Source organism: Lissotriton vulgaris, chromosome 2_1 (genome assembly GCF_964263255.1).
Source record: "Lissotriton vulgaris chromosome 2_1, aLisVul1.2, whole genome shotgun sequence".
In the NCBI taxonomy this organism is placed as follows: Eukaryota; Metazoa; Chordata; class Amphibia; order Caudata; family Salamandridae; genus Lissotriton; species Lissotriton vulgaris.
Window position 1 is genome coordinate 1,677,449,230 of NC_141687.1, and position 18,237 is coordinate 1,677,467,466.

The 18,237-nt window shown below is 41.5% G+C and overlaps 1 protein-coding gene across 1 annotated transcript in view; it reads right to left on the bottom strand.

The window, feature by feature from the left end:
* Positions 1–9,563: 9,563 nt before the first annotated feature.
* LOC147733076 (uromodulin-like) overlaps positions 9,564–18,237 on the bottom strand; it is a 164,367-nt gene continuing 155,693 nt past the window's right edge. Inside the window, exon 8 of the mRNA XM_086958917.1 lies at positions 9,564–11,516. The gene's annotated coding sequence lies outside the window, so the exon portion shown is untranslated. The remainder of the gene's footprint in view (positions 11,517–18,237) is intronic.

Sequence of the window (18,237 nt, forward strand, 5' to 3'; positions counted from 1 at the left end):
ACAATGCATAAGATGAATACTAAAGTATTACTCTTTCATCATTTTAGCCACTGTCAATGTAGTAAAGAACAAGGCAGATTTCCTGAGGAAGGCGAACGGCCGAAACGCGTTGAAGGAATTAATTCTGCGTCTATAAATTAAGTCATAATCTGTGATGATATTTTTAAACATTTTTTTTATGTGAAATCACTGTAATGTATTATATGTAATAATGTCTTTTGTACCAAAAAAAGTGTGTATATATGTGAAAATAAGAGAAATAGAAAGTTGGAGGGAAAAAAAATAACAAATAACAAATATCAAATACAAAACATAAATAATACATATCAGATATCAATGGGTGGAAAATGATTTACTAAAACATGCATGTCTAGGTTACTCATTAATTACCAGTACACATAACCCGGTGTGCTCATTCTTTTTTCCAAAAAGTAAAAAAGGGGATAGTACAGAACCTGAACATTATTGGCTTATTGCTTTATTAGATGTGGAAGCAAAAGCATTTGCCATAATACTTCTGAAAGAACTAGAAGTCTTGTTAACAGACAACAACATCCTTCCCGTTTTTCAATCACGATTTAGGTCTCAAAGCTCTACGATAGATAACATCTTAGTACTGGGCCATCAGTCACACTATGCGACCCAGCCATCACAGTTACCCCTTTTCTGCTGTTATGTGGACTATAGTGCAGCTTTTGATCTGGTTGGTCGAGGGAAGCTGTGGGAAAAACTAAATTCTTGGGGAATTCCTCAACAGCTGGTAAAGGCTTTAATCTCTTAATATCAGGGGACCTGGGTCCATATTAAAATCAGCCAAACTTCAGTTACCACTAAGGTACCAACCAATAACGTTCTAAAACAAGGGTCGGTACTTGCCCCTATACTTTTTAATCAGTATACAGCTGACCTGTGGAAAGCCCAGGAGTGGGCAAGTCTACTGCCTTCAAGACTGGGGAATGTGCAGCTCCAAATACTCCAGTATGCGGACGACATTGTAATAATGGACCATACGAGAACTGGCTTACAGAAGGCCCTAAATGCTCTGCATGGAGACAATCCACAGAACGAACTCCTAGTGAATCAGGATAAGACTAGGGTGCTCTGCAAATTAAAACAAGCATAAGCTACAATTATTTGGGCTTTCGGCTATCGGAAGGGGCTAAATCTACAGCCCACCTGAAACATCTGAGAAGGAAAGGAGCGGGCATCGTCTTTTCCTAAAAAAGCCTTAACCAGCGACTTAACAGCCCAACAGCACAACCTATTCTGAAAGTTCTCAAGGCAAAATGAGTGCCCTCTCTCAATAATGGTCATTTAGATTTTCCCTGTGCTTTTAATAGGTTCCACATGAACCTTCAAATTTAGGCCTATAAAAAGGTTGTAGCTCTCACTCGACAGGCTAGGAGAGCAAAAGTAAGGTTGGAGCTGGGTGTCACCCGTCCAGACATTACTTGCTCAGGGGATCTATTAAAATACTGTATTAGAACTCTGCGAGCCCTAGTATTGTCCCTAAAAAGGCAAATTAAAACTATCTTCGAAGAGGATAGCTCTCCATGGCACATCACGGTTGACAGTAGCCATCAGAGTACTGGATATAGATGCCCAAAATCTGCACAACTCAGACATCCCAGTAATAGCTTGAAAAAAAACTGTGAACATACAGGTCAAGAGAATATCTTTTGAAAGGGAGCTGGAAAGTTTGCATCATCAATACAATCTTTCTTCACTGGATGCTTCATACATTGTGGGAAAACTGCAGACCTACCTTGAGCAACCTCTGACAGTCTTGGCTGGGAAAAGAATTATCTACATGAGACTTCTCGCTCTGCCTATCATGGACTTTAATTCAACTTGGGCCCGGCAGTACAACCTAGTGCCCTGTCGACTTTGCAGCTACCGCCGTGAATCTTGGTTCCATCTGTTGTGCTGCTGGCCAAAGCTAGTTAGTGAGTGGCAGCGTTTGGTTCTCCCCATCTGTAGGTTTTATGACCTTCGAAGTTGCAGAGAAATGTCAGACCTGTGCTGTTCTGTTAATACAACTCAAACAGTGGCCCGATTAGGGAAATTCAAAGACTCAATTTGGGCCGCACTGAAACTGAAAACTGAGACATCAAAGCACACAGCTGGCCAGCATTGTCTCCTTAAGTCCTATGTACAGCACCTTACTGCTAGACAGGATAATAGTTCTAGCAATAGTTCTTTTATTATCTTAATTGTTTTTACGTATTTTCAGTCTAGGTAAAATTTGGTGAGATTTTAAACAGTCGTTGTTTATTGATAGGATCTTGGAACAATTTTGATTAATTGAGCAAAAAAGTTTCATTCATTCATTCCCTAGCATGACATGAGTGGGCTGATGATTGACAATTCATTGGTCTCCAAGATAGGAGATATTTGGATGTTAACAATAGACTCAGTAATAGATGAATAGTTGAAATCCCTCTTCAAGTCTCAGAAACAGGCCGTGATGTCAGGTAAAGATTACACACATCAAACAAAGAAGCTACAGTTTTATCTAATGAAGTTTTTCACAATAAAACATGGCCACTAGATGGCAGTGAGTATCGACCACATTAAATAACAAGCATGCAGTCAGGCTGATACGAAGAAGCCTCTCGGAGAAGTGAGAAAGAAAAACTAGCGCGGGCGCGTGGCGGCAAAAGTGGAAGCTGCTGCAGCGTCCTGAGAGTGGAGTACGCGCGGCACACGCGGTCAAGTAGCGGCAACAGTGAAAGCAGCGGTGCGCGCCGCTGCTCGTAAACGCAAGCCATAGGCCTTTTCACATGCACGAGCTGTGTTTGGCGGCAGTTGGACTGAAGCAGCATAGAAAATCAGAACTATTAATTGGAGAAGAATCAGTGCATACGTTGTAATGATTGATACTTGAGGCACTAAGGGAAAGCGAGAGATGGCTGGTCAATTTTTTGGAGAAAAAATAGAAGCTTCTTTACAGCAAGTCAAGCAGGAATTCAAAATGAATTGCAATCAGTGGAATTTGGTTCAGAAACAATTTGAAATAACGTCTTGATGACATTGGGGGAGTTAGAATACCTTCAGAGTACTCAATATCCTCCTTACCTTCTTCTTTCCACTCTTCCTTTTTTTCTTTTTTGCGTCATTCTTGCTTTTTTCTATCTATTACAATATCACTCTGTATTGGTTGCTCTATGTGTAGGTTTTTGAAATGTTCAGAAATTCTGGCGCTCAACTGCTTACGGTATGGTATTTGCTTAATGTAGTCACAATAGGTGCTTCTTGGACAGAGGAAAACCTTAACCTCTGTGAAAAGAAGAAGTATCAAAACCTCCCTTTTATTATAATTGAACAAAGATCCAGAGCACACTATACATATCAAACTGGTGTTCTTGTATTCAAGTATTCATTCCTCAGGGAAAGATCCACCAATCGCAAGTTTTTCAAATGGTTTTATTGTCAACAGTGTTCACCCCTTGGGAATCACTGTGTTTATCACTTTAGCCTACACGTGTTTCATCACAGCATGTGGCTGTGACTCTTCAGGGCTGATCTGATTGATCAAGGCGGGTGGTAGGGGAACCGGTGATACTTCCGACCCGGTCCTAATCGGGTGGTTTATTTATTTTGCAGAAATAGCGGCACCAGTCGGTTTGTCCGGTTGCCGTAGTAAACAGAATCTTTCTCAGGTTCACGGCGGAAAATATTCACAATTGTCGGAATTCAGGCCGTGTACAGCCTGTGATACAGCCTCCTCCGGCTTCGGTATCGGTTGCCAAGTGCGGGAATTAGGACCGGGTCGGAAGTATCACCGGTTCCCCTACCACCCGCCTTGATCAATCAGATCAGCCCTGAAGAGTCACAGCCACATGCTGTGATGAAACACGTGTAGGCTAAAGTGATAAACACAGTGATTCCCAAGGGGTGAACACTGTTGACAATAAAACCATTTGAAAAACTTGCGATTGGTGGATCTTTCCCTGAGGAATGAATACTTGAATACAAGAACACCAGTTTGATATGTATAGTGTGCTCTGGATCTTTGTCCAATATCACTCTGTATATTTCGTTTTTGATAGCTTCTTCATATTGATTTTTTAATCCATATTCTGATATTTTGTTCACATTATGCACATTATGCTACATTGTTGTATATTTGACGTACTGGCTTTTGTTACAAATGCTTCACTAACAAATAAAGTAAAAAAAGAATACATTCGCGAAAGAGGAGCACATTCTTCCAATGGATGTGTTGTAAGCCTTTCATGCAGTCATATAGGACTTGTCTCTCAGGGTACCTGGAAGGTTTTCTCCAGCAATGCTCTGCTAGGTCACAAGTGCGTTTACCTAAATTCAGATCTTCAGTGTACCAGAGAAAGTAAGGGCACCTCCTTAAAGTTTTACTTTGTCAGGTAGTCACACATGTATCCAAGACCAAAGAAATCTGATGATTAAGGTTACTGTTTGCAAGTGAGACATGGTGTTTAAACAGGGAGGAAAGAACAAAGGCATTGGAGAAGTTGGAATGGTTTATGCAAGAACAGCTCCTGCTGAGCAACGATGAATTGTTAACTAAATGAGCCGAGTTGTTAACTAAAGGAGTAAAAATAGCAGAATACAGGGGCATATTACCAAGCAATAGCGATAATTATCGCTATTGCTTGGTTAGAGACAAAAATTTACCGCAGAGCTGCGGCGATTTTTACCGCAAATAAACCTTGGTATTACCAAGGTTTATCGCAAATGCGATAAAAATCGCCGCAATGCATGAATATCGCTGAAAAGTCAGCGATATTCATGCATTACCTAGCTAATGCTCTAAGCCATGTTATCCACCTCCCATTGGATAACATGGCTAAGAACTGCTCAGGGCAGGTGTTAGCTTTTGGAGATATTCGCGCTTAGCGCGAATATCTCCAAAAGTTGGTAATAGGAGATAGCGATGTTAGCGACTGTTTTCAGTCGCTAACATCTTGGCACGCCCACTTTGCATGTCATTAGTGATAAATATCACTGACATGCAAAGTGGGGCCCAAGATGGTCGCTATCTCCTACTAGCTGTCTCTAACTGGTGTTAGCGACAGCTAGGTAATAGGGAGATAATTTTATCTCCGCTTTCTTGGCTTTTAAAGCCAAAAAAGCGGAGATAAACCCCCTTGATAATATGCTCCTAAGTGCCTCGAATTAAATTGAAGGATATTGGTCCACAACTTAAAAGATGTCACAGAATTATTGTGTTCCTGTGGGCATGTAAATGACCAACAGATACCTTGCAGAGTGGATCCGAATTGTTACCTGCTGGTAAAGATCTAGGAAGGGTTGCAAGGTTGTAACGATATTGCTGTACTACCCTGCTCCCTATATTATTGGTGCACTTTCTCGTGAAAGGAGTGATAAAACATGTGCCAGAAGGTGAAGGGAGGTGAAAAGCCTAATTCATATCAGATAAGATGAGGTTCCTGATGGGTCTAGATGGGAAATCTCATAGTTAAGCAGGAAACTCAGCCATGACCTGACATGGAAGATAGACTTATGGATACTGCACCTGCCTTCAGCCCACTCCCACCACAGGAAAATTACAACGAGCAACCTTTTTGTTACAAGATATTTGTGTTGTTGATGGTTCTTCATTGGATGCAAATTATAGCGCAACAGAAGGTATATCGGACAAGAATAATTCTGTCATGAGGAGCTCAGGTGTATATGTGATCTATTAGCGTATACATACTTGGAATATTCCACAGATATAATGTGATGCTTAACAAATAAGCCATGAAACCTGCAACATAAATGTACATACTGCCAGATGTATTGTATTGCCTACAAAACCAATAGAGCGATATTAAAGAAAGCACGAAACTTAGCCCATGCATTCGGGAATCCTAGATTTTTTGTTCATGAACTTCAGACTGACAGTCAACAATCTATGTAGAATAAAAGCTATAGTGTCATGTATTGGTTTATGGCTCATAACTGACCCTGGCCATTAGGTAACACCATGGACACAGATTACAGAACAAATATTAGCCCTTGGAACTGGTGCCAGCACAGTCTTGCAATCCTCAATAATTTCCATTAAATCTGATGTAGGTTAATAGGAATGAAGGCCTCGCCAACATCTGTGGGCACCAAGGTTTCACCAGTCACGTCACGGACGTAACAAATGTGCCTCTTCTCCTGGGTCTGGTGAAGGAATGAAGACGCCTAGGAATTTTTTTATCTGGGAAAATATTCAGTATCATGTCCTCTAGCCCGATTCCTCCAATGGAATTGAAGCAATAGTCCCTTTATCCTGAAGGACTGGTGCTTCAAATAATGAGGAGTCTGCTTCCGCTCACGAAGCAGACACAAATATAAGAAGTGGAGATGAAGGGCTGTTTTTGTAGAGCTGTTTGGGTCACATTGTTATGACTCGTTGTGCTTCAGTCCTGAGTCACTGCTGGAGACTAGTACACAGGAGAGTAAGAGGTGGGATACGGAAAATTGGCAAGATGAGCATTATTTTTTAGCAAAGTATGAACGAAAAAGCTGTAAGCTTAGTGTGATATCGTTTTATCCACAGGTGTGTCCATGAGAAAGATTTGTGAATTTACATTTCGGCGCCGGGCTCAGCATTGCGTACATTGTTGTGTTACAAACTGGCAGGACCAGTTTAAGAAACTATTCCATCCCGCCCAGAGCTCATGAAAAGAGCTTGAGGGGAATTCTGGGATGTCATGTGCCTTTGACGTAAACAACACCATTATTACCGTTGCTGAAAGCCCTTCAGGACTCAAGTGATCCACTCAAGGTTCGCTCAATGATCCACCCTGATCTTGGAGGCAATGAAGTAAGGTGGCCTCATTGACAGTGCTGCGCGTCACTGTGATGGCTTGTAAAATTAGGATCGCTGAGAGGTCCTCTTCCAGTGCTCCCAGCAGCCTTTGGCACACATTCTTCAAGTTGGTGTCAATTGCCCTAGCTCGTCTGGATCCAGGGTATATGACCTTGGACTCCCATCAGATCTGTGCCTGAATACTATGGAACAGATTTACAAGCCCCTTGCGCCACTTTTGCGTCATTTTTGACATGGGAAAAGTGACGCAAAAGTGGTGCAAGGGTCTTGTAAATAGGCCCCTATGTCTATTACTAGAACTCTCAGAAACGTTCCACTGAGCCTGCATATTATATCCCTCTCAGGTGTAACTCACACTTTGACCAAAACCCCTCTTTCATTTGCTCCTGAATCATGTACTCCAAGAACTTTGTTACGCTTCACTTTTTGCCTTTCCCTCCGCAGCCTTCAACAGGCTGGGTCATAGTCTGGCCTGCTCCCTGCGTCAGTTTTTTAGCGCTATATGGCCTCAATTACTCTGCTTGTACTTTCAGCTAGTAGCAGCCTATCTCACTGCTTGTACTCGTGGCACTTCATGGACCTGCTCCTTTAGAGTGTACTTTAAACACGTCTATACCCTGATATACTTTGCCAGTACTTTCAGCACATCCAGACCCTGATCACTCTGTCTGTACTTTCAGCACAGTGCACCCCCGCTCAAAACTTCTACTCATCGCACTTCATGAATCTGCTCCTTTTGAATGCATTTTAAGCATTTCCAAGCCCTACTCACTCTTCCAGTGCTTTCAGCAAAGTTAAGCCCTGCTCCCTGCTTTTGTACTCATAGCACTTTTTAAAAGTATATACAGTACAAGTGGCTGAAAATAATTATATAGCAAAGGAACAAATGTGAAGACGCCTTACGAATATAAACAAGCATTGGCATAGCCAATCGCTCTCGCCTTTGGGACCTTATAAGTATTTAGTTATGCAGCACAATATCCTTAGTGCAACAACTGTTGCATGGTTAAACAGTTATAAGGTCCCAAAGGCGAGACCTACTGGTTATGCAAATGCTTGTTTACATATTATTTTAATTACTAGATGTTGCCAGACAGAAGAAGCTGTCAGGCGAGACAGCACAGAATGAGCCAGGACGTTCCCAGCAAAGTATTAGATTTTAAAACGTTTTGTACTTGCCAAAAACAGATTGATTAAAAAAAAAGTCCTTGCCCCATCTTTGTTGCTGCCTGTGCTGTATTTCTAAGTAATATGTGCAGGCCTCTCCGCTAACGTGTTAGTAACTAATAAAATAAAAATAAGTACAATGTAAGCCTGCTCATCAGACATGTAGGAGCTGAATGGCTGTCTCCTCTCTCCTTTGTTGGGAAACGATTCTTTAAAGCACATCCGAGAAACGTTCACTGAAGGATTTTGCACTACTTCTTAAATCATAAGCCAGACATATGAAAAGTTAAGGGTTACAAAAATGCAGCAACACAACGCAATAGTTAGAAGTACAATTGTGTTATTGTGCAGCAAAATTTCCTAATCAAGCTGCAGTATCCCGGTCGTTTGGAGAGAAACAGACCTTTTTTTCTGCTGCCTTAAGGAGCTTTTCTTCACGACTGTATGATAGGAGACTAGAACCCTCAGTGCCCGACATTTACATTCTAGACTGTAAAACGGACTAGGAAAATATGCTTTATTGTTGTTTCTTTCCTGTTCCGAGTGCTTTGCTGGGGCCTGATTTATGAGCACAGAGCTGCCTCTACCCGTGAGTTCTCATTACCAACACAGCCAACCCTTAAGTGACTTATGGCATACCCGACGGAGTCTGAATTCGACACCACAGTAAAAGGCCTCTTTACTGGAGCTGATTATGGGGAGCTTATTTTCTTTTGACAATTCCTTGACTTATTTCATTGCACCACAGGTGCAAAACCAGCCCTCCTAAACAGTGAAAAAAGGAAATGGCATTACAAAAAGACAGAGCATTGTGTAGGCGGCAGTGCTTTTGGGAAACAAAGGCAAATCATGCTGGAAACCGATACCAGAATGAACACTTTCGATTGGCAAAGAATGAGAGGGTTGAGAGTTGCTTGTACAAAATTGCAACAAGTGGGGAAAGAGTGAACCAAAATAATAACGCTGCACCTAAAATAAACAAGAGACCGGCAGTGATCCTATATGAACCTACTGGAAAGATTAAGCTTTTCACAATAAAACATGGCCACTAGATGGCAGTGAGTATCTACCACATTAAAAAACAAGCATGCAGTCAGACTGATACAAAGAAGCCCCTCGGAGCAGTGAAAAAACAAACAAACACAGGAGCGTGGCGGAAAACGTGGAAGCAGCTGCACGGTCCCACGAGTGGTGTGTGCACAGCCAAGTAGCGGCAAAAGTGAAAGCGCTGCAGCTGTGTGCGCCGCTGTTCGTAACCGCAAGGCATAGGCCTTTTCACATGCACAAGCGTGTGAAAAGGCCAGAGCGACTCCAAAAGGTCGTTTTCTTAGAGTAGCGCATGCGCATTGCGCTAGGCTCGACCTAAAAAGAAGGTAGACAGTCGATCATACAATTTAGGATAGTTGATCCTTTAAAAAACAACAATAATGAAATGCAGAGTAGCAGTAAAATACCATTGTGCCACATTACATTTCCAATTATACCATTGCTTCATTCATTCAGTGATAAGAATAATAATAAAGTACAACTATAACAGCAGCAATCAGTAAAGTGCCAGTAAAGTGCCATCTGGCCTCAATGAATCACTATTTGTGAATTTACTTTATTGAGCCAGTTAATAGAAAAGTATACAGTAGACATATGATAGAAGCAATGAATAATAAAAACAAGTTGCTCCAGTCAGTTTGATCATTAACACTGCTCTTAATACCGAGAGTGGCCCTACGCCCCCGGGTCCCAATCATGAGATAGAGGAATGCCACAACCATAAAACAAGATATTCAAATGTACCCGTCATTCCTGCCTATCCTTATTTAGAAACTTGCTGATCGGTGGTAGCTGTTGAATTGCCCTTATGTAATAATCAATTGCACAGCTCCCTAGCCAGGGTCTGCCTTTTCTATTAACTCCAACAACTGCCAAAAAGCATTGAATCTTTATAAACCCCCCACCCGTCTTGCATACACCTCCTCAAACATTTTTGTACTAAGCATTTTATTGAACCAATCTTGGTATGTTGGAACCCTAGATGTTTTCCACTTCTACAAAATCAATGAGTGAGCAATTAAAGACGCCACCCTATAAACACGGGTCCCTACTTGCCAGCACCGGTGCCCTGACTCTTTCTAAAGAGCTCAAAGAGTGCCACGCAAGCTTCTGGGTCTATACTGACCTGTAGACTAAGAATAAGAGCTGAGAAAGCCTTTCCTCAGAACTGTCCCAACATGTGACAGGTATAGAAAAGGTGTATAAGTAACACATAGTAAATCCCTTGTCGCACATTACATCTCAAGTTAATGATTATTGAGTTTCCCACTACTCGATTTCCATCCGGGAAAGCTTTAGTATATACCTATGAACCCACCCATTATGGGTGCTTTTAACACAATTGTAAAACAGGCTAGGTGCATCGTGTTGCAACATACATCAATGAATAAAAGATGTCTGATTATAGGAAGTGCCTCACATAAGTAACCATCAGGGAGTGATTGGAAGGTTCTCTCCAAATTGCTCACTCTCTCATCATCAGCACTTTCCAATTTCAGGGTACGAAACCATCACCCAAAACATGTGTGGAAGTATCTTAGATGAGTGCAACCTAAACACTATTCTTTGTGTACGGTGTGCATCTCAACAGCTCCCTATGACTCTTCGCAAAAGGGGGGTGAACTTCTTCTTCACAAGCACAAAAAAGTTAAAAAAGAGTTGCTGAAAAGCGCTCTGCATATGTCTTAAATTTGTAGTGCCTGCACTCATAATTATAACCACACCAAGCTTTAGACCATTTTAAGTGGAAGGGCTGACATATTTCGTTGCCATATCAGTTTCTGGCAAATTCATCAGGGCCAGGGGACCTTCTTCCACCTTAAAAGTGCACTGGTTCATGCAGCAAGAAGGTCCCTGCGCCCTGATGGAATTGCAGGAAAGTTATGAGGCAATGAAACATTTTAGCCGTTCTACTTAAAATTGTCTAAAGCATGGTATGGAGGAAGTCGTCTGCTGTGTGCTCCATTAAGGATGACAGTTGAAAGCTGGTCATGCACCAGTACTGAGTTCCCAACATGCTATAGCATCGCACTCACTCACATTTCTAGATGCATTTGTAAAAAAAGCTCCTGCAATCCACGCATCATGTGCTGATCCTTTAATGAATAGGAGTCCCACGATGGGACTACTAACAGATCTAGAGTATAGTATTGCAAAGGAGAAATGTCAAAGGTCAGTGAGAACATTTCACAACAGGGTGGGAGTGTGATATAAGGGTGGCAAATGGCAAATTTCAAAGGCCAGTTGCAATTTTCTAAGAAAAAGTTTTGAGAGACCTTTCCATGAAAGTTGTTCGTTAGCCAGCGAGATGTTTCTACCGGATGAACCAGGATCCTTATCTGTAGTGGTCATCCTTGGTTGTTCAGTATCCTCTAGGCTAGTTCTTTGAACATGTCCAGAGTCTATTAGAGGCAGATGTTGATGGTGAGTTGCAGGAGCCTCAATCCCAGAAGTGAGAGCAGCAGTGAGTTCTCTGTCCAGATCCAGGAGAAGCCTAGAACCCAAACATCAATAAGCCAATTAAGTAATCAGGTTTTCTCATTTACATATCACACAAGAGACAAAAATGCACTCAGTAGTGGAAGCCTACCTTTACTTTTCATCGCTGCCTACACCACTCTCTGGACTTCAGGCTGACAAAGCACTCATGGGCATTGCTGCAAGAAACATCATCACCCACATAGTATGTCCAACAAATGGGAGTAAGGACTTTTTGGGCTGTAAAGCTATCCTCTGACAGCTTCACCGGCCAATCGATGGCCTGCATTTCAGAGGAAGTTCATATACTTGTGTATTTCAATATTGGTTCCCAACATCAGTTATAGTCATCCATCTCCCAACTTCTGTTATGCATAGTCCTTGTCCTGCACCTATTATTGAAACTTCTGACCCCCTACACACAATAGCCACCATTATCTCTACCCTCTTAGATAAACGTCCTCTACGTGTCTATCACAAACATGCCACTCCTCTACACCTATTGGAGGTGACTCTTTCTCTTTGTATGGCAAATAAATCTCTTGATACTTCACTCATTCGTTGTCTGTTCACCACACAAATAACATTAGGAGCGTGTGTAAAACTTTTCTAGGTGTCAGTGTCTAATCATTAATCCAGGTGCCATTCGTCACTAACAGTCACAACAACTCATTGACAGATCAGAGAATGACCAGCGGTGATCAAAACCCACATGTCAGAATTGCCGATGAAACCTTGACAACTCATTCATAGAGCGTAATAATGCCAAAGAAGTCCACAAAACTTAGTTAATCATTCACAATATTGCCAAAGGAGGCTACTACATTTCACTGACAATTTTAACATAGCAGCCATCTTTGTATGGTGCAGCCATTAGGCCTGCAGGTATGATCTGCACTGTGCAGGAAATTCAGCTTCATGGGGTATCTTAGGTAGTTTGAGACACCAGCTCAACTAAACAAGGACAGATGTCTTTCTTGTGTACAGTTTTCCTAATGAAAAAATTAAATGTATTATTTATTATTTATACTGGTTACATTTTCTGACCAAGGTAGCATATGGAAATTGCAAAACAAAAGTGTACAGTTAAGGCTAGAAGCCACATTGTATTCATTTGGGTTACCTATGAGAAACATGCACAATATGCTTTTCGAGTCAAACATATATAGCCTTTATTATTTATTGCATACTTCAAACCATAGATTCCTCATTATATCATTAGCTTGTATTTTATCCATCTCATCTTATTGCAAGTGCAGACTTCGAAACCATTAGCATGGTGTTAAAACATACACCACAATTTTCACCACACATGCAATGTTGAATACCACTGTGAATGGGTAGTCTGTCCCAGAAAAATACTTCATTGCAAAAACAAGCAAAATATATTTTGCTATGAGGAGAGGAGTTGACCTAACAGCTAGGGCGGTCGACCTCAAATCTGGGGAACCATGTTTGAGTCTCTGCAATGACGCTGACCATCCTGCGATTCTGGGCAAATCACTTGGGGCCAGATGTAGGTGGCCATTTACCGACCGGTAAATGGTCATTTCTGATGTAGGTGCCCTTTTTTACCGATTCGGTAAATCTACCGAATCGGTAAAATACCGAATCGGTATTTTTACCGATTCGGTAACTTTGAGATGTAGGTGGGACTCTTCTGAGTCCCACAGGCCTTACCGAATCGTTATTTTAGCACCCAATCCTATTGGGTGGTAAAATACCAAATACAGGTATGCATGCACATCTGTGCATGCACACCTGTGCAATGTGACACACAAACATGCCCCTAGGGCATGTCTGTGTGCCACATGGCACACAAGTCCGGAATTGGGGTGCCAGAGGGTGTCAAAGTGACACCCCCTGCACCCTTGCAACAATCGGAATTTACCGAATTGGAAAATACCGATTCGGTATTCCACATTGATTCCTATGGGCTTCAAGGCCCATAGGAATCAATGGGGGATACCGATTCGGTATTTACAGGATAGGTAAATACCGAATTTTACCGATTTGGTATTTACCGATTCTGAATTTCCTACATTTCCCCCCCTCTAATTTACCACTTCTTAAATACCGAATTGGTATGATTCGGTATTTAAGAAATGGTAAATTAGAATTACCTACATCGGGCCCCAAATCTACCCATGCATAACAACAACCAAAAAATTATTGTGTCCTCATGTAACACAACTGGTGCTCGTGTAAAGCGCTCTGATACCCGATTCCTGCGGGTCAAGTTTGAGCTATATAAAACTCTGTTAAAAAAAAAATAAAAAAAAACAGTGATGCTTGTTTTTAAAAGAGTTGGTCAGAGTTATGCACTTTCAATGTTTGAGATGGGCTCCAATAGATTTGTTATAACGTGTAGTATCGGGCAGATCCGCTGTTAAGTATGAAGCATTGAAGGCACCACCATTGCCAAGCAAGCGGTGGCCAGCCCATACAGTTTAAAGTTTTCCATTGCTTGGTGGGGAATTGTTGCGGAAATCGCTCACACCGACTCTGCGGAAGAACTTCCTGCAAAACTTCATAGCACCAACCTGCCATGCTGTCACAATGGACTAGCTGACTTTTTTTTTGTTTTCCAAAAACAAAACTCCTAGCAGGGGCATAGCTTCAGGGTGTGGAGGGTGTTTGAAGTGTGACAACCCCCCAAATAAATACATTCCTGGCTTGGCAGTTGGTTCTGGGGACCTGAGTTGGGACTGTTATTTTTGTGTCCTTTTTGCAAGTAGTGAGCCAGGAATGAAAGACAAAACAGGGACCTAAACTGTAAACAGAAGAGAAATATAGATGCAAATGTGGCTGAATTCAAAATATGAAACTGTATAACCTGGAATAAACAACAGCTTCCCTGCTTATCAAAATTGTGTGATCCTGGGCACATATTTTATTTCACAGAGCCTCCTTTTTCTTTATTATTACATATGTGTGCACTTTTAAATTCTTGAGTTCGGTATGTGAGCTACACAAGCACCTCATCAAAATATGAAACTGTATAACCTGGAATAAACAACAGCTTCCCTGCTTATCAAAATTGTGTGATCCTGGGCACATATTTTATTTCACAGAGCCTCCTTTTTCTTTATTATCACATATGGTGCACTTTTAAATTCTTGAGTTCGGTATGTGAGTTGCACAAACACCTCTTATACTTGTGCTTACTTGCCTCTTGGTTCACTATAAACTTGCTTGTTGGAAGATGACCCACAAATGTTTCTAAACATCATGTTAATAAAATGTCTTTCTATGCAGTGGAATCATCTGATGTACTAAATTGACATTCTTCCGCGTAATAAAGAAATATTCTTTATTTTGATTTTGAAGAGATTGTATCATATTTTTACATTATATTTGTTGCACGATATACATGCCAAATGTTATCAAGGCTTAGAGCCAAGACAGACCAGTAGCTAAGCTCCTGCTTGGATTGCCCTATTAATTTGCCTGCATGACCTGTGCTTAGTGCATGGGGCTGTCAGTCATTTGATCAAATGATTTGTAAAAGGCAAGGAATGGAATTAGGGAGCCCAGTCCCGATGCACTGATTTAACAATGCGACCACCAAGGTTTCTAGTAGCAGAGATGGCAAGGAGTGCTTGCAGTGAAAATCCATTTCAAATAAGTGATCCAAGGACAGGGACTCCTGGCCATTGTGTTGTACAGAACTGCAGTCATGGGAGAACTACCAGGGCGAGGTAGGACCCACACAAGCGCAGTTTCAGCAGAGTGTTTGAGGTGTGACACCCCTCAAATGCATTCTTGGTTTGGTAGTTGAATCTGTTGGCCTTGAGTTGGGTCTGCTATATCTGTGTTGGTTTTTCTGGTCATTCTTGTTTCACTTTGAACTTTGGCTTGTTTGTAAGGGGTTTAGATCTAAAAAATATTTAGTGGCTGATTCACCAAAAAAGTTGTAAATCTGCACCCCGGAAGTACTCCTTGAATGGGTGCAAATTTTCTTCTTTTTGGTTATCACAAACCATGGCAGCGGTAGGCTATGAAAGCTGTGCCAGTATCAAGTTTCCTGGAATGCTATTGGCCAATCAAACACCCAAAGGTGATGGACTAAATGCTTGCAAATAGTTTAACCAGCGGAAATTGCTCTGGGTCGCATTCAAAACCACTATTTTTAGCATACTGTGCCACTCTAGACAAAGGTCCACCTAATGCAAATTAGTACAGTCCCTGCTGCTCATAGAAACAATCCATCCCAAACCTTGGTCATCTCTCCCCCGCCCAACCTGCAGCAGCCCATTGCATTTTCAGTTGGGACATTTCACATTTACATCCCCTTTTGGAGAAAATCAAGATCTTTCATTCTTTTGCCACTTCTGTTCATATCAACAAGATCATTATTATTGTCTGTTGTTTGTCATGCCATAAAAATAATGTTGTTTGTCCAAAGTTGTTGTAATAACTGAATTTTATCTAATTTCACACAGTTTCACAGTGTCCAATATGTGGTACTAATATTGTCTAGGGATTTATGTTTGTGAAAGTTTTAAATTTGTTGTACACTGAGTCTAAATGGTTAGAAAAGTCTTGTACATAGGGCTTGATATGTGATTATTGCCTTTTTGTTGCCTAAGATTGTTACTCTACATATTTGTATTTTCCCTGTCCTAGGAACTTCTAGTATTTACAGAGGGTCCTTTATTTTGACCATAGGCTATGAAAGCTGTACCAGTATCAAATTTCCCGGAATGCTATTGGCTAATCAAACACCCGAAGGTGATGGAATGAATGCTTGCAAATAGTTTAACCAGGGGAAATTGCTCTGGGTCGCATTCCAAACCACTATTTGTAGCCCACTGTGCCACTCTAGACAGAGGTCCACCTAATGCAAATTAGTACAGTCCCTGCTCCTCATAGAAACAATCCATCTCAAACCTTGGTCATCTCACCCCGCCCACCCTGTAGCAGCCCATTGCTTTTTCAGTTAGGACATTTCACATTTACACCCCCTGAATTTCTTTAAACTATGCCCTTGACGCCCCGCCAGGGGAGTGTCAATGGATTACAAAAAGAGATATGCCAGACTAAGTAAGTTTTTATTTCCAGCACATGAGGGACAGAATCAAAGTTTTAATGTAGTCTTCATTGGTATGCAAGTTGGTTCCAAGCATAAAAAAACTGTCTGTAATGAAGTCAGAGGAGTCACTCTCCAAAGAATAGCCCCTGGAATACCTATCTTCCCAGAGGATGGGAGGAAGTTTCCGATAACAGACTTGCCTGAGGCCATCGGAAAAACATGACTCTTAATGATGCGTGAGATCAGCAAGAGTTCAAGCCACCCTTTTGCCTAATTTTGATTTATTTCTTATTTTTGTTGGTAAGTTTGCATTATTCCCTCTTAAGGAAGTTACACAAATGTCACCCTGTCCTATTATCAAAAGTTTAGAGCTATGGAAATGACCATTTTAAATTATGTCCCTACTACCCTCAAGTCTAGCTCTTCCTCCAAGTGCAGTGCTTACTTTCTGCGTCTTCAGTCACTCAGACCCTCATTTAGAATTGTGTGGCCCAACAGACGAGTGCCTGACAGAGTGGAGGCACTGCCTCTGTGGGACCAGTGGCCCGAAAAATTTAGAATTCCCTGCCTGTCCATCACATTCAGACAAATCTGTCAGTGCCGGTGGGGATACACGATCCCGAGGGGATACCACATATTACACAACACCGGTCAGCCTGTGATGAACCCGCTGACAGTTTTTTAATTTCCAAAAATCAACTTCCAGTGAATGGTTTGCTGTTGAAAACCTAATGTTCCTCTTGCACTGGGACTTTTCTGCCTGCGTGTGAAGAATATATTTCTATTCTAGGACCACCAGGCTGCGCATGAGAGGCAAAACAAGAAAAAATGGTGGAAATGGCATCGCAGTTCCTGCCGTAAATGGGCCATCCCTTTTTTTCTGTTTGCGCTCGAGTATTCTTTTGACACTCAACCGCTGGTGGCAAGACTCCTCGGCCACTTGCGAGCATGCGCAAGGCTTCTCCCACCGCTAGCAAGACTTTATGCTCACTCGCATGGCTTCCGGCCACCACGGCACAAATCTAGCATCCTTAGTGCTGATAACAAATAAAATGGGTGAGCAGCTTTTCTGCTTGAGAATGCTGCTGAGAGGCATTTGGAGTGGATTTTTTTCTTAACCTGGCTGTTGGAGTTGTTTTTTTGTGTGAAAAGCCATTTTTTTAAACATTTATTTTCCAAACCAGAAGGAATTGCCCCAGAGACTCCAACTTCCTATTCCTATCCAGAAGGCTCCACCCAGTGCTTTGTCCCTCTCTTGGTCACTTTTCATTGGGATTTGGAGCTGAAAGGATCACTCTCCTTGTCTGCTGCATATATATCAGTGGATTTAAGGACTTTGTTTTTGATATATCACAAGTTAGATGAAAAACTGGTGTATAAGGATATTATTTGTTTGATTGGGGTCATGCACCTGAATTTATTTGTACTTTTATTTGATTTTTAACATTTATTGTGGTGGGTGGCCTACAGTTTTAGTAGGGGTCTGGTTATTTTTTTGCAATTGATTTTTCTTTTTTGCGCAGGAAAAAAGTTGCACAGTTTACTATATGTATCCCTGTTTTTTTAGTATATTTGTAATATTGATTTAATTAATTTTGTGGGCTTGTCTGCCTGTGGGCCTTCAAGCCAGAAGGCCCTGTACTATTCATGGAGAAAGAAATACCTGGACTCAGATCAGGAACTTTACAAACAGGCCCTGTCA